Source organism: Sus scrofa, chromosome 2 (genome assembly GCF_054392235.1).
Source record: "Sus scrofa isolate SSC_HxYL_T2T_F1_AM1 chromosome 2, Sscrofa_HxYL_maternal_Yorkshire_Landrace_v2.0, whole genome shotgun sequence".
Classification (NCBI taxonomy): Eukaryota; Metazoa; Chordata; class Mammalia; order Artiodactyla; family Suidae; genus Sus; species Sus scrofa.
In genome coordinates, this window is record NC_139384.1 from 154,363,887 (window position 1) to 154,376,940 (window position 13,054).

The following is a 13,054-nucleotide window of genomic DNA, read 5'->3' on the forward strand; positions in this document are numbered from 1 at the left end:
TAGCCCATAAATCAGACTGTTTTGTGGTACCCAGTTCTGCCTCGAATGCATGAATCTGCTGAACCACTTCTGCTTTTTTTTTTTTTGGCTGCCCTGAGGCGCATGGAGTTCCTGGGCCAGGAGTCAGATCTGAGCCGAAGTTGTGACCTGCGTTGCAGCGGCGGCAACGCTAGATCCTTAACCCACTGTGCCGGGCTGGGGATGGAACCTCCGTCCTGGGGCTGCTGAGATGTCACCGCTCCCGCTGCACCATCTCGGGAACTCCATGCCCCTTCCTAGGAAGATAACCTTCAAGGACATGCCAAGGTGAATCTGAAGAGTGGTACCTCACTTCAAGGTACCTGCACTCTGGCGTTACCGTATAGAAACATTTACTCTTTTCTAATCTTCATTTTATAGATAAGCAAACGGTGAATCACAGCGCTTAAGTGACTTGCTCAAGATCACATAGTTATGACGAGAAAAGATGTTTATTAGGTGGCTGTTGCTGGAAGCTGTCAGCAGTCCAAGACACTTGTGTGGACTGTCCTAGGCGCAGGGCAGGTGATGTCCTCAAAGATGTGGCAAAGGCCACGTGCTGGAAGGGTACCTGCTCAGCCCCTCTGAACAGCGCAGAAATTCTAAGACTGATTTATTCTCCGAAGTCGCCTCTAGGCTCCTGGGCCCCTGGCTGCCTGTGCCGCAGAGCTCACGGGCCCACCTACCCATCTCTCTCTCTCCCTGTGGGAAAGGGTTCCCGCTTTGGCCCGCAGACTCAGGAGCCCTCTGGTTGCCAGAGAATCTCCAGTAGTACAGAGGCCACCGAGGCCTGCTGAGTTGAGCTGGGCCGTGTTGACCTACTTGCCCGAGGCTGCATGAGCCCGGGAAAGCCAGAGCAGGGAGGGAGGGCTGGGGGCTGCTCTGCTCTCGGAGACCTGCCACCCCAGGGCCTCTGTTTTCTAGGCCCCCCGCCTAGGAGCTTCAGGAGCTCTCCCAGCCCGTCTGCTCAGCGCGGAAGTGAACCCCAGGATAACCGGAACGTCCCTGCACCTTTGGGAGGATTGGCGAGAAGTGGCTGAGTCCATGGTGCGCCCGAGAGTAGACACCTCTGGAGGTCCCGTCGTGGCGCAGCGGTTAACGGCTCTGACTAGGAACCATGAGGTTGCGGGTTCGATCCCTGGCCTCGCTCAGTGGGTTAACGATCCGGCGTTGCCGTGAGCTGTGGTGTAGGTCGCAGACGCGGCTCGGATCCCGCGTTGCTGTGGCTCTGGCCTAGGCTGCCGGCGACAGTTCCAGCTGGACCCCTAGCCTGGGAACCTCCATATGCTCTGAGTGCAGCCCTAGAAAAGACCAAGAAAAAAAAAAAAAAAGAGTAGACACTTTACACGTGTTTCTTTCCTTCCTCTTTCCTCCTCGCCTCGCTTCCTTCTTGATCTCTCACCGGGTAATAAGCCCTCAAGAGCTCTCCTGCTGCCACCACGTCTGCGGTGACAGCGTGACAGCCCTTCCCTGTCTTCCACTCGTGGCTCCCCAGAAGCTGTCTGGCCATACATGAAAGTCACTGGAGACTCACCGAAGAGTGAAAACATGTTGGGGCGCCATCCTAGCATATTGGGAGGCGGACCAGTAAGGCCACTTTGTGTTGGTCAGATTTTACAGTCACCCGGCCTGGGTGTTCATCCCGGCCTCTGCCCCATAGGCTGTGTGACCTAGGGTATGTTACTTAACCTCTCTGTGCCACTGTTTTCAGATTTGCAAAATGAGGTTGAGACTAGCACTTATTCCATAGAGATGTGGGGATTATTGAATGCAATGGTGTACTAGAGCCCCTGGCACAGGTAGGAGGTATCATGTAAAGTAGACACTAAATCCAGCTGGAAAGGATTTGGACACTTATCATGGGCCAGCACTGTGCCAAGTGCCTCTCACTCATGAACTTGTTTAAAAATGTGCAGGTACAAGTGGGATATGTCTCCTTCCCCCTTTTCCCCTCCACAGAGGCAGGCATTGTTACCCGCACTCTGTGTATCTTTTTTTTTTTTTGTCTTTTTAGGGCCACACCTGCGGCATATGGAGGGTTTCCAGGCTAGGGGTCGAATCGGAGCTACAGCCACTGGCCTACACCATAGCCACAGCCACATCAGATCCGAGCCGCATCTGCGACCTACACCACAGCTCACAGCAACACTGGATCCTTAACCCACTGAGTGAGGCCATAGATCGAACCCGTGTCCTCATGGATGCTAGTCAGATTCGTTTCCCCTGACCCATGACTGGTACTCCACACTATGTATCTTTACCAATATCCTCTGTACCCATGGAAATATTTGAATCTCTTTTTCCTCCTTTAATAGAGGAAACTTGGGCTGAGGGAGGATACCCAGGAATTTGTCATAATAGTTCTCATTCTGTATGTGGGCACTGCTTCCTATGCTATGTGATTCCGAATCCTTGTTACACCCCTGCAGAAGGAGCTGCATTGTGTAGAATGAATGCTTCAAGCCTCGGTTTACCTTGGTGGGCTGATTGAGAATTAAATTCGATAATCCATGTAGAGGAATGTATCAGCATTCCTGGGTTCCTGGCACATCATCCCTGCTCAGGAGATGGTGCCTGCAGGGGAGGATCGAGCTTTTATGGGGACCTGAAGCTCGAACAATTTGAGAGCTCTTTTTAAGAGAAATAATAATTTCGAAAGTACATATATAAATAGATACTAAATGAAAAGTCCAATAATAAGACTATAAGTGAATATTTATTGAGAGTGAGAGGAGAGACGCTGGTGACTCATCGGGTTCAAGATCTGGTGGTGTTACTGCTGTGGCACGGGTTTGATTCCAAGCCCGGGAACTTACACATGCCATGAGCACAGCCAAAAAGATAAATTAAATTAATTAATTAATAATATCGTGAGAAAAGAGTTGTACCAATTTACATATTTTAAAAGTCACCTTGGAGTTCTGCTGTGGTGCATCAGGATAAAAATCTCTGAAGCTGCACGGGTCGATCCCCGGCCTGGTGCCGTAGGTTAAGGATCGGGCATTGCTGTGAGCTGTGGTTGTAGGGTGCAGACGTGGCTTGGATCTGGTGTTGCTGTGGCTGTGGTCTAGGCTGGCTGCTGCAGCTCCAGTTTGATGTCTAGCTTGGGAGCTTCCATATGCCACGGGTGTGGCCCTAAAGAGCAAAAAATAAAATAAGGTAAAGTAATTTTCTGGAGAGAGACTAGAGGAGAATTCAGCCTTTTCTCGGGCATGGTTGGTCAGCATTTGCTTTTTGTTATTGACAGTTTAGATTTGGAAAATGAGCTACGCTAGTCAGACATATGTGCTGTTTGTAGTATTATTACCTGTTCGTGGACCATAAACAGAGGAATTTTGGCAAGTTCTGTTTTTTATGATTCCCATCAAAAAGGAACAAGAAGCTCTCTTGTGTTGTAATTGTATGTATGCAGGATGTTTCTGATGAAAGAGAACTTCCCTAGACCAGGGGATGCAAACCTCCTACTTTGGATTTCACAGGTCCAGGAAGTGGAAGCTCCTCTCCTCTTAGGGGCTGGCATCTGACTCTGTACTTTTTTTTTTTGTCTTTTTAGGACCACACCCGAGGCATATGGAGATTCCCAGGCTAGGGGCTGAATCAGAGCTGCAGCCGCTGGTGGCGCAGCCGCTGGTGGCACAGCCACAGCAACACCAGATCTGAGCGGCGTCTGCAACCTACACCACAGCTCACGGCAGTGCCGGATCCTTAGCCCACTGAGCGATGCCAAGGATAGAACCTGTGTCCTCATGGAACCTGGTCAGGTTTGTTACTGCTGCACCAGCATGGGAACTCCCTGGCTCTACATTTTAAACCCTCCTCCTACTTTCCTCTGTGCTTGTCAGTGTTGGGCAGTGTGGGGCCTCTTCACAGGGCAGTGCTGACACTGCTGCAGCGTCAGGAAGCAGCTGGTGGACCCTGGGTGCAGGAGGACGCCTGGGAGCCGGGCCTGGCCTGGAGGTTAACAGTAACTCAGCACTAGTGAAGGTAACTGCGAACCACATGAACACAGCCCGCTAAATGCAAACTCGATGTCCCCCCAGTTTGGCTCCTGCTTGGGAAGTCCCTGCATGCCAGAGGCCAGTGGCACATCACCCAGTGGGTGGGCACGAGTGACAGAGGGAAGCTGGAATGAGGACACACCGTGCTTTTCCCCCTTGTGGTTAAGGCTTGACTCTGGCAAAGCTTGGAGAAATCCAAGATCACATCCCAACACGACGCCCTGGAAGGCGCCGCCACAAGCAAGGGCTCTGAAGCTTCAGGGCTGTGAGCTCCGCCCAGCACCTGGTAGTAGCTCTTGTTCCTGGTCTGGTTTGTTCTGGTAAAGGGCAGTGCTGTGGAGCCCTGCAGCCCATTCGCAAGCGTCGTGACCTGCTGGCTGGTTGATCACCTCCGAGAACCTGCTTCCTGGGGAGTCAGCAGGACACGCTTCCTAGCGTCGGGCAGGTGAACTCCGAGGGCAGGTGGTGTTCTGTTTACGGCCGTGCCCACGCGGTGCGGGACGCACAGGCCACACTAAACATCTGCTTTGTGGATTTAATGAAATGCAGGGGTGTTTGAGGGGTTTAGCCCCCGGCTCTCAGAGGAAAGAAATCCCAGGCTTAGTGAGCTTAAGTCCCTTTCCCGTCCTGCACGCTGCCTCTCGTCACACCCAAGGGAGACCCTGAGTCCCTGGGCGTCCTCTCCATCCTGCTGACCCCCGACGTGAGCTGAATCAGAAGGGGCAGTTTAACTCACTTCCGAGAGCCTGAGCTAGTCATCTAAGTGATTCCCTCCTTTATGGACACAAGCCAGGGTCCCTGGAATGCTCTCTGATCCATGGAATCCACCACTCCAGAGGCTCTCCCGCCTTCTCTCCCTCCCTGATCTGACCTGGGTCCCTGCTCCGGGGGTCGTAGGAGAGGCGAGAGTTGGAAGAAGCAAGGTGAGTGGTTTTGAGCCATGCAATAGGCTGAAAGTAAAGTCTGGAAGATGCATGGCTCTGGGGCTTGCAGGGTTTAGCAGGGGCAACCCTCAAAATTATTGACATTCCTGCCGAGAATGTCGGGAGGGCCCTTGTGGGCGAGAGCCCACCCCCCCCTTAACAACTCCCTTCAATTCCAAGAGGTCCTTGAGCACAGCTAGGAGTCACTGCGTGCTGCAGAACCGTGGAGCGTCAGTGGTGACCTTGTCGTTATGTGACAGGAGCCATCGTCTAAGGATCCGTGGCTGCAGGTTTGTCACGCGCCAGCTGTGCAGGGCAGGTGGCAAAACCCCAGGCTGAGCCCCGCAGATGGAGCGCATCTCTCTGCCCCACTTCCCTGCTGCCTGGCGTAGGTTTCCAGCCAAGCCCTGCACCAGCTTCCACCTCTGTGTCATGACGGGCTGCCCCGATGGGGAGATGGGGAGAGCCTGTGCTGTGCTTTTGATGGGGAGCTCAGGGCAGGGACAAGGGAGCGCTTACCCCCACCCCCTGCCCCAATTACTAAGACAACCGGGTTGTTGCAGCCTTTGCTTCCAGCCCGATTCACTTCTCCCTCCAGCCCTGGGATAATATTTATATACAAATGCTGGCTCTGATCTCTACCGGGAAAAACACCAGCTGCTCTGAAACTCTTCTTGCATGTGATGGAGAGCGAAGCGCGGGGCCTCACGTGGGCCCCCTTGAGCTTCTCTGGAGGACGTCCGGGGACGTTTTATTTGTGTTTTGCAATGTTATCCAAGGGCTGTGTCCAGGCAACGGAAGATCTGTCAGAGTCGAGAAAACGTCTCCTTCCTTTTAGAAAAGACAGAGATTAGGCATCTCGGGGCCTCTGACACATGCATTGCTGGTGGTTTTGATGGAGCTTTCGTTTACAGAGGGCGTGTGCAGAAGTGAGAACGCCAAAAATCCAGGCTGCCAGTGTTGAGAAGATGCCTGGGGACGGCACACATACTCCATTCACTGGCAGGGGTGTTAGTTAGTGCAGGCTTTTGGAGGGAAACCAGGCATCCTTTTTGGAATAAAATGACAATGACCTTGATGCAGGCATTCCGTGCCTTGGAAACTCCCCTGGAGTTGGCTTAGCCCCAAGTGTACCAGACGCCCGTTCACAAATGCTCGCTGCACCCAAAGTAGGAAATCACCCATGTCTCTCAGCAGGGGGCTGGCTCCCTAAATGATGGTTCCTCCAAGGGCTGGACAACCGTTGGCTATTAAAGAAAACGAACAAAGTCCATCCTAACAGGGGCCAACCCAGAGCACATACCCTGGCCCCCACTGCTCCTGCTCAGATCCCCACTGTGTCCTTTTGCACACGTGGCCGCCCAGAGCAGGTGAGCAGGTGAGCAGGTGAGAGAGGTGAAGCCACACCCCAGCTCTGCCTCTGAGTCGCCAGGCACTTCCAACTCAGGGCACTTACTCTGCGTGCTTTATGTATTTTACAATAGAGACATCCTTACATGGTTGTACTCATTCATCTTCACAACAAGCCTTTTGGTTACTGTTGTTAGAATATTTCTACACACAAGAAAAGAGATGTTTAGTGACTCGTTCAAGGTCACGTCGCTAGTAAGGAGGTGAGCTGGGCTTCAAGCCCACTGGCCCCAGGGTCTATAAGTACTTCCCAGATGCCGGCAGGTCCAGCTATGGAAAGATGCCTTTGACTTATTAGTAAGTGAAACATCCAAGTAGCAGAGAAGTAGAGTGTGATTTTACTTATGTTAAAAAAAAGTTGTGTGTGTGTGTGTGTGTGTGTGCGCACTTGTGAACTCATCACCTGTATTTGTAAAGATAAAGTAAAAATCAAAAGAAAGTTCTGGAAGGATGCATATCCAGTCATCAGTTCCCTCTAGGGAGGGTTGGTAGATGGAAGAAGCAAACAGGATTTTTTTCTTTTTACTTTTCACTAGGTATCGTTTTTTAAAAGTTTTGTTTTTTATTTTATTTTATCTTATTTTTTGTATTTTTAGAGCTGCACCCACGGCATATGGAGGTTCCCAGGCTCGGGGTCGAATCAGAGCTGTAGCCACTGGTCCACACCACAGCCGCAGCAACACCAGATCCAAGCCGAGTTTGTGACCTACACCGCAGCTCACGGCAGTGCTGGATCCTTAACCCACTGAGCGAGGCCAGGGAGTGGACCTGCGACCTCATGGATACTAACCAGATTCATTTCCTCTGAGCCTCCCTTATAAAGTTTTTTTCTTTTAATTTTATTTTTAATTTTATTTTTATGGCCACCCCCACAGCATGCGGAAGTTTCCGAGTCAGGGTTGGAATTGGAGCCACAAATATAACCTATGCCACAGCCGTGCCTTCTTTAACCCAGTGTACCAGGCTGGGGATTGAACCCTTGCCTGTGCAGTGACCCAAGTGGTGGCAGTAGAATTCTTAACCCATTGTGCCACAGTGGAAACTCCAAAAAGTTTTTGTTTTGTTTTTAAATTGAGGTCTAGCACGGCTCGGATCCCATGTTGCTGTGGCTCTGGCATAGGCTTGGCAGCTACAGCTCCGATTAGACCCCCAGCCTGGGAACCTCCATATGCCGTGGGTGTGGCCCTAGAAAAGGCAAAAAGACAAAAAAATAAAATAAAATTGAGGTCTACTTGATGTGTAATATTATATAAGTTCCAGGCATAGTGATTCACACGTCTTAAAAGTTACCCTCCAGGTATAGTTATTATAAAATATTGGCTCTATTCCCTCTGCTGTGCTGTACATCCTTGTAGCTTATTTTATACTCAGTTAACTAGGTGTAGTTTCATGTTTTCTTGAATAGGTGCTTTTGGAATTTGAAAAAAAGGAAGCCTGAGCATACTATCAAGGTGAACATTAAAAGTAATAATTATTTTGTTCCTATTTCTCCGTAGCCCCTGAGAACGGAGAGACTTCCTCTAAACCTGGGCCCAGAGTAAACCTGGGGATTAACTCCAAAGTAAAAGACGTGGAGTGAAGCCTAACAGGCCTTGCCGAAAATTAGACGTAAGTAGTTCAAGGAGTTGTTCCGATTGGCTGAAAGGCATTCTGAGATAATTACTCTTGTTTTCATTACTCTCAAAAGTCTCGCCTCCTCCTGGAAGCGGAGGCCGGGTCAGTGGAGGAGTGACGGTGGTTTTCATTCTTTTTTGTGTGTGTGTGTGTCTTTTGAGGGCCGCACTCACAGCATATGTAGGTTCCCAGGCTAGGGGTCCCATCAGAGCTGTGGTTGCCCACCTACGCCCCAGGCGCAGCAACTCAGGATCTGGGCCGCCTCTGTGACCTACACCACAGCTCACGGCAAGGCCGGATCCTTCACCCACTGAGCGGGGCCAGGGATCAAACCCGCAACCTCATGGTTCCTAGTCAGATTCGTTTCCGCTGCACCACGGTGGGAACTCTGATGGTGGTTTTCTGGACAGACAAGCCCTCTCTCTATTCCTTCTTCCCTCCCTCGCCCCCCGCATTTAATGAGTTCACTTGGTGCATTATTGCATCTCATGTAAACACTCCAGGTACCTGGGCTTTGTTTAAACATGGTCCCTGCAGGGTCATCCTGTAAAGGTGGACTCAGGGGGTTCGTTGCCTTTTTAGGTGCTTTACAGTTTGCAAATCTTACCCTCACTCGTGATTTCAGGGAGCGGGGGCTGGCGCCGTGTCACACCGTAAAGCTCTGGGTACAGCATTCCTTTCGGAGTTAAACCATGCAGGGGCCGAGGAGAGGGGCTGATGCGGAAAACAAGGGCTATCCAAATTTTAGTCCTCAAAGGTCTGTGGCTCAGCGCTGTCACCTTCCCCATGCCGTTCAAAAAAAAAAAGAAAGAAAAAATTTTAATCCTCCCTTAAACATAACAGTGTTTTTTTTTTTGTTTGTTTTTTTTGCCATTTCTTGGGCCACTCCCATGGCATATGGAGGTTCCCAGGCTAGGGGTCCAATTTGAGCTGCAGCTGCTGGCCTACACCACAGCCACAGCAACGAGGGAGCTGAGCCACGTCTGAGAACTACACCACAGCTCATGGCAACGCCGGGTCCTTAACCCACTGAGCAAGGCCAGGGATCGAACCCACAACCTCATGGTTCCTAGTCGGATTTGTTAACCACTGAGCCACGACAGGAACTCCAAAAATCCCAGTGTTTAAGTATGATTTGTGAAATGTGACCGAGAGTAGAGAGAATATAGATAATAGCTCTACTGGTTGTGTCAGGTCAGAAGCACCCTGTATTTCCATGTGCTTTCTTGTTTTAATTCTCGAAACAACTTAAGGGGATTTTTTTTTTTTTTTTGGCTGCACCCACGGCATTCAGAAGTTCCTGGGCCAGGAATCAAACCCGCACCACAGCAGTGACCCAAGCCACTGCAGTGACAGTGCTGGATCTTAACTCACTGAGCCACATGGGAGCTCTGAGGGAATATGATCTCCATAAGGAAGCTGAGGCTCAGGGCGTTTACCGAAAGCCCCGGGAATTATACACGTGGACAGTGGGAGGTGAATTTCTCACCCAGGTCTGTCTGTCTGCAAATTCCTAGCTGCTGAGCCACTCAACAGAGGAAATAAGAGAGAAAAAGTATCACTCAGATACCACGATACCACCTCCCTAACATACTGTTAGCAGTTTAGGTTTATTTCCTTTATCTCTCGAAACAAAACTAAATTAAAAAAACAACTTGATTGGAGTTCCTGTTGTGGCTCAGTGGTTAATGAATCCGACTAGGAACCATGAGGTTGTGAGTTCGATCCCTGGCCTCGCTCAGTGGGTTAAGGATCTGGCGTTGCCATGAGCTGTGGTGTGGGTCGCAGATGCGGCTCAGATCCTGCGTGGCTGTGGCTGTGGTGTAGGCCGGTGGCTACAGCTCCGATTAGACCCCTAGCCTGGGAACCTCCATATGCCACGGGAGTGGCCCTAGAAAAGACAAAAACAAACAAACAAACAAACAAAAAAACAACTTGGTTATCAGTAGTAATCCTATAAAATGTTTATATCCCGTTTTCTTTTTCCACTGCCTTCCTTGTTGCTTCGTGCTGTCATTTTAAATGATTGCACTCTTCTTCCAACACCAGAGTAAAAAAAAGTCATAAGCCGATTAAAAAACGGTGTAAGGACTTGCAAAGACATTTCTCCAAAGAGGACCTACAAATGGCCAACTGGGAGGTGAGAAAATGATCAGCATTCTCAGTCATCAGGGAAACGCAAATCAAACCGTAATGAGACAGCACCTCACATCTGCCACCTCACATCTGTTATCAAAAACCAAGATGGGAGTTCCCTTCGTGGCTCAGTGGTTAACGAACCTGACTAGGATCCATGAAGATGTGGGCTGGATCCCTGGCCTCGCTCAGTGGGTTAAGGATCCAGCGTTGCCGTGAGCTGTGGTCACAGACACAGCTCGGGTCTGGCGTTGCTGTGGCTCTGGCAGAGGCCAATGGCTGTAGTTCCGATTCGATTCGACCCCTAGCCTGGGAACTTCATATGCCACAGGTGTGGTCCTAAAAAGCAAAAACAAAACAAAACGAAGAAAAGCATTGGTGAGGATGTGGAGAAATTGGAACCTTGGACGCTCTTGGTGGGAAGGCAGAATGGTGCAGCTGCTACGGAAAACAGTATGGCATAGCCTCAAAAAATTCAGAATAGGAATTCCCTTGTGGTGCAGTGGGTTAAGGATGCAGCATTGTCATTGCAGCAGCTCAGGCTGCTGCTGTGGCATGAGTTTGATCCCTGGCCCTGGAACTTCCGCATGCTGTGGGTGCAGCAAAAAAAAAAAAAAAAAAAAAAAAAAAAAAAAAAAAAAATCAAAGTAGAATTATCATAGGATCCACTTGTGGGAATTACCCAAAGGAATTGACATTAGGATCTTGGAGGGATAGTAGTATTTCTGTGTCTGTGGCAGCATTATTCTCAGAAGCCAAGATGCGGACTCAGTCGACATGTACATTGCCAGATGGATGGATCGAGAGACGGTGGGATATGCACAAATGGAACATTATTCAGCTTTTTAATTTAATTTTATTTTATTTTATTTATTTTTTTATTTATTTTTTGTCTTTTTGCTATTTCTTTGAGCCACTCCTGCGGCATGTGGAGGTTCCTAGGCTAGGGGTCGAATCGGAGCTGTAGCCACTGGCCTATGCCAGAGCCACAGCAACGCGGGATCCGAGCCGCGTCTGCAACCTACAGCACAGCTCATGGCAATGCTGGATCCTTAACCCACTGAGCAAGGGCAGGGACCGAACCCGCAACCTCATGGTTCCTAGTCGGATTCGTTAACCACTGCGCCACGACGGGAACTCCTATTCAGCTTCTAAAAGGGATGAAATTCTGCCATATGTGACAGCATGGATGAAACTTGAGGACATCACACTAAATGAAATAAGCCATCCTCAGAAAGAGGAAATACTACATAATTCCGCTTGTCATGGGGTTTCTAAACTAGTGAAGTTCATAGAATCAGTGGAAGAGGGATGGAGGGGGCTGGGGCGGGGGGGTGGGGAGAGGAGTTACCAGTCAATGAGCATTAAGTTTCAGTCAAAGATGAATAAACCTTAGAGATCTGCTGAACTAAGGTATCTAGTGTCTGCTCTAACATACTCTACACTAAAAGTTTGTTAAAATGGAGTTCCCTTTGTGGCACAGCGGAAACGAATCCGACTAGGAACCATGAGGTTTCAGGTTTGATTCCTGGCCTCGCTCAGTGGGTTAAGGATCTGGCATTGCGGTGAGCTGTGGTGTAGGTCGCAGACGCGACTTGGATCCTGCATGGCTGTGGCTGTGGTGTAGACCGGCAGCCGTAGCTCTGATTAGACCGCTGGCCTGGGAATCTCCATATGCTGCAGGTGTGGCCCTAAAAAGCAAAAAAAAAAAAAAAAAAAATTGTTAAGAGGGTGGATCTCCTGTTGTGTTCTTACCACAATAAAATTAAAAAAAAAAAAAAAAGTTGCATCCTCTTCCAGGAGAATGGTGTTCTTTGGAGAGAATTCCTAGAAAAGGAATTGGTAGCTTGGCATATATGAAAGTTTTTACGGTCTTTTTTAAATTTGAAATTTAAAAATTGAGATATAATTGACATATAATGTTATGTAAGTTTAAGTTGTACCAAGTTTTTTTTTTTTTGGTCTTTTTGTCTTTTTAGGGCCGCACCGCAATGCTGGATCCTTAACCCACTGAGCGAGGCCAGGGATTGAACCTGCAACCTCATGGATCCTAGTTGGGTTCGCTAACCGCTAAACCACGATGGGAACTCCAAGGTGCACCAAGTATTTTTATGATTTTTGCTACACATTGCTAAAGTGGTTTTCCAAAGAGCTGTATTAATTTACACTTTGACCATCAATTTTGAGGATTATTTTCATCACCTTCTTGCAGGCATTAGTGATTGCTAATAAATGAAGACACACCGAAAGTCTGACTTGTTCGCTGGATACATACCAAACTGGTCACAGGGGTTAGTTTGGAGTCGGGGTGGGCGCTGGTGGTGGCGCTGGGAACGGGGATGTGTATTTCTCCCTTTAATGTGGGGCTGTTACCAATATTTTATAGCAGGCATATATTAACTTGTGTAATATATATGTATATGTTAAACTTTTTATTTGAGATCATTTGTCTTACCGACAGACTGCAAAAATAATTCAAAAAATTCCCAGTATTCTCTTTGTAATGTTTTTAAAAGAAATATGCCCCACCTGTCAGTCTTTGCAGCGCCAAGACTCTGTAAGTCAGAGCTTCTGGTTGAGTAGAGCCTAACGGCAACTTGGGGGAAATGCTCATTGAAATGCAGACTCCTAGGCCTGAGCAGGATCCATGAGAGCAGAATGTTTGGGGGCGAGGCTGAAAATCTGCATGTAATTCATTCATTTATTTAAAATGACTTTTTTTTGGGCCGTGCCCAGGTCGTGTGGAAATTCTGGGGCCAGGGGTCGGACCTGTGCCACAGCCATGACAACGCCTGACCCTTAACCTGCTGCGCCACCAGGGAACTCCTGAAAAGCTGCATTTTAAGCAGCTCTCCCACCCCTACTCCCTGGCCCAGGGTGGAGAACTACTGTTGAGAAGCTTCCTCCTGTGGATTCTGTTTCCTCCAGCAATATTGTGACTTTCTTACTTGGAAA

The 13,054-nt window shown here is 49.1% G+C and overlaps 1 protein-coding gene across 21 annotated transcripts in view; it reads left to right on the forward strand.

The window, feature by feature from the left end:
- LOC146405800 (uncharacterized) overlaps window positions 1–13,054 on the forward strand; it is a 474,542-nt gene that overhangs the window by 36,048 nt on the left and 425,440 nt on the right. For 18 of the 21 annotated variants that reach the window (XR_014838944.1, XR_014838942.1, XR_014838943.1 and 15 more), the window contains 2 exons: window positions 7,846–7,957; window positions 12,079–12,193. The gene's annotated coding sequence lies outside the window, so the exon portion shown is untranslated. Of the gene's footprint in view, window positions 1–3,571; window positions 3,780–3,888; window positions 4,003–7,845; window positions 7,958–12,078; window positions 12,218–13,054 lie in introns of those variants that run through there. The other 3 variants (XR_014838948.1, XR_014838947.1, XR_014838951.1) reach the window with 3 other exon arrangements.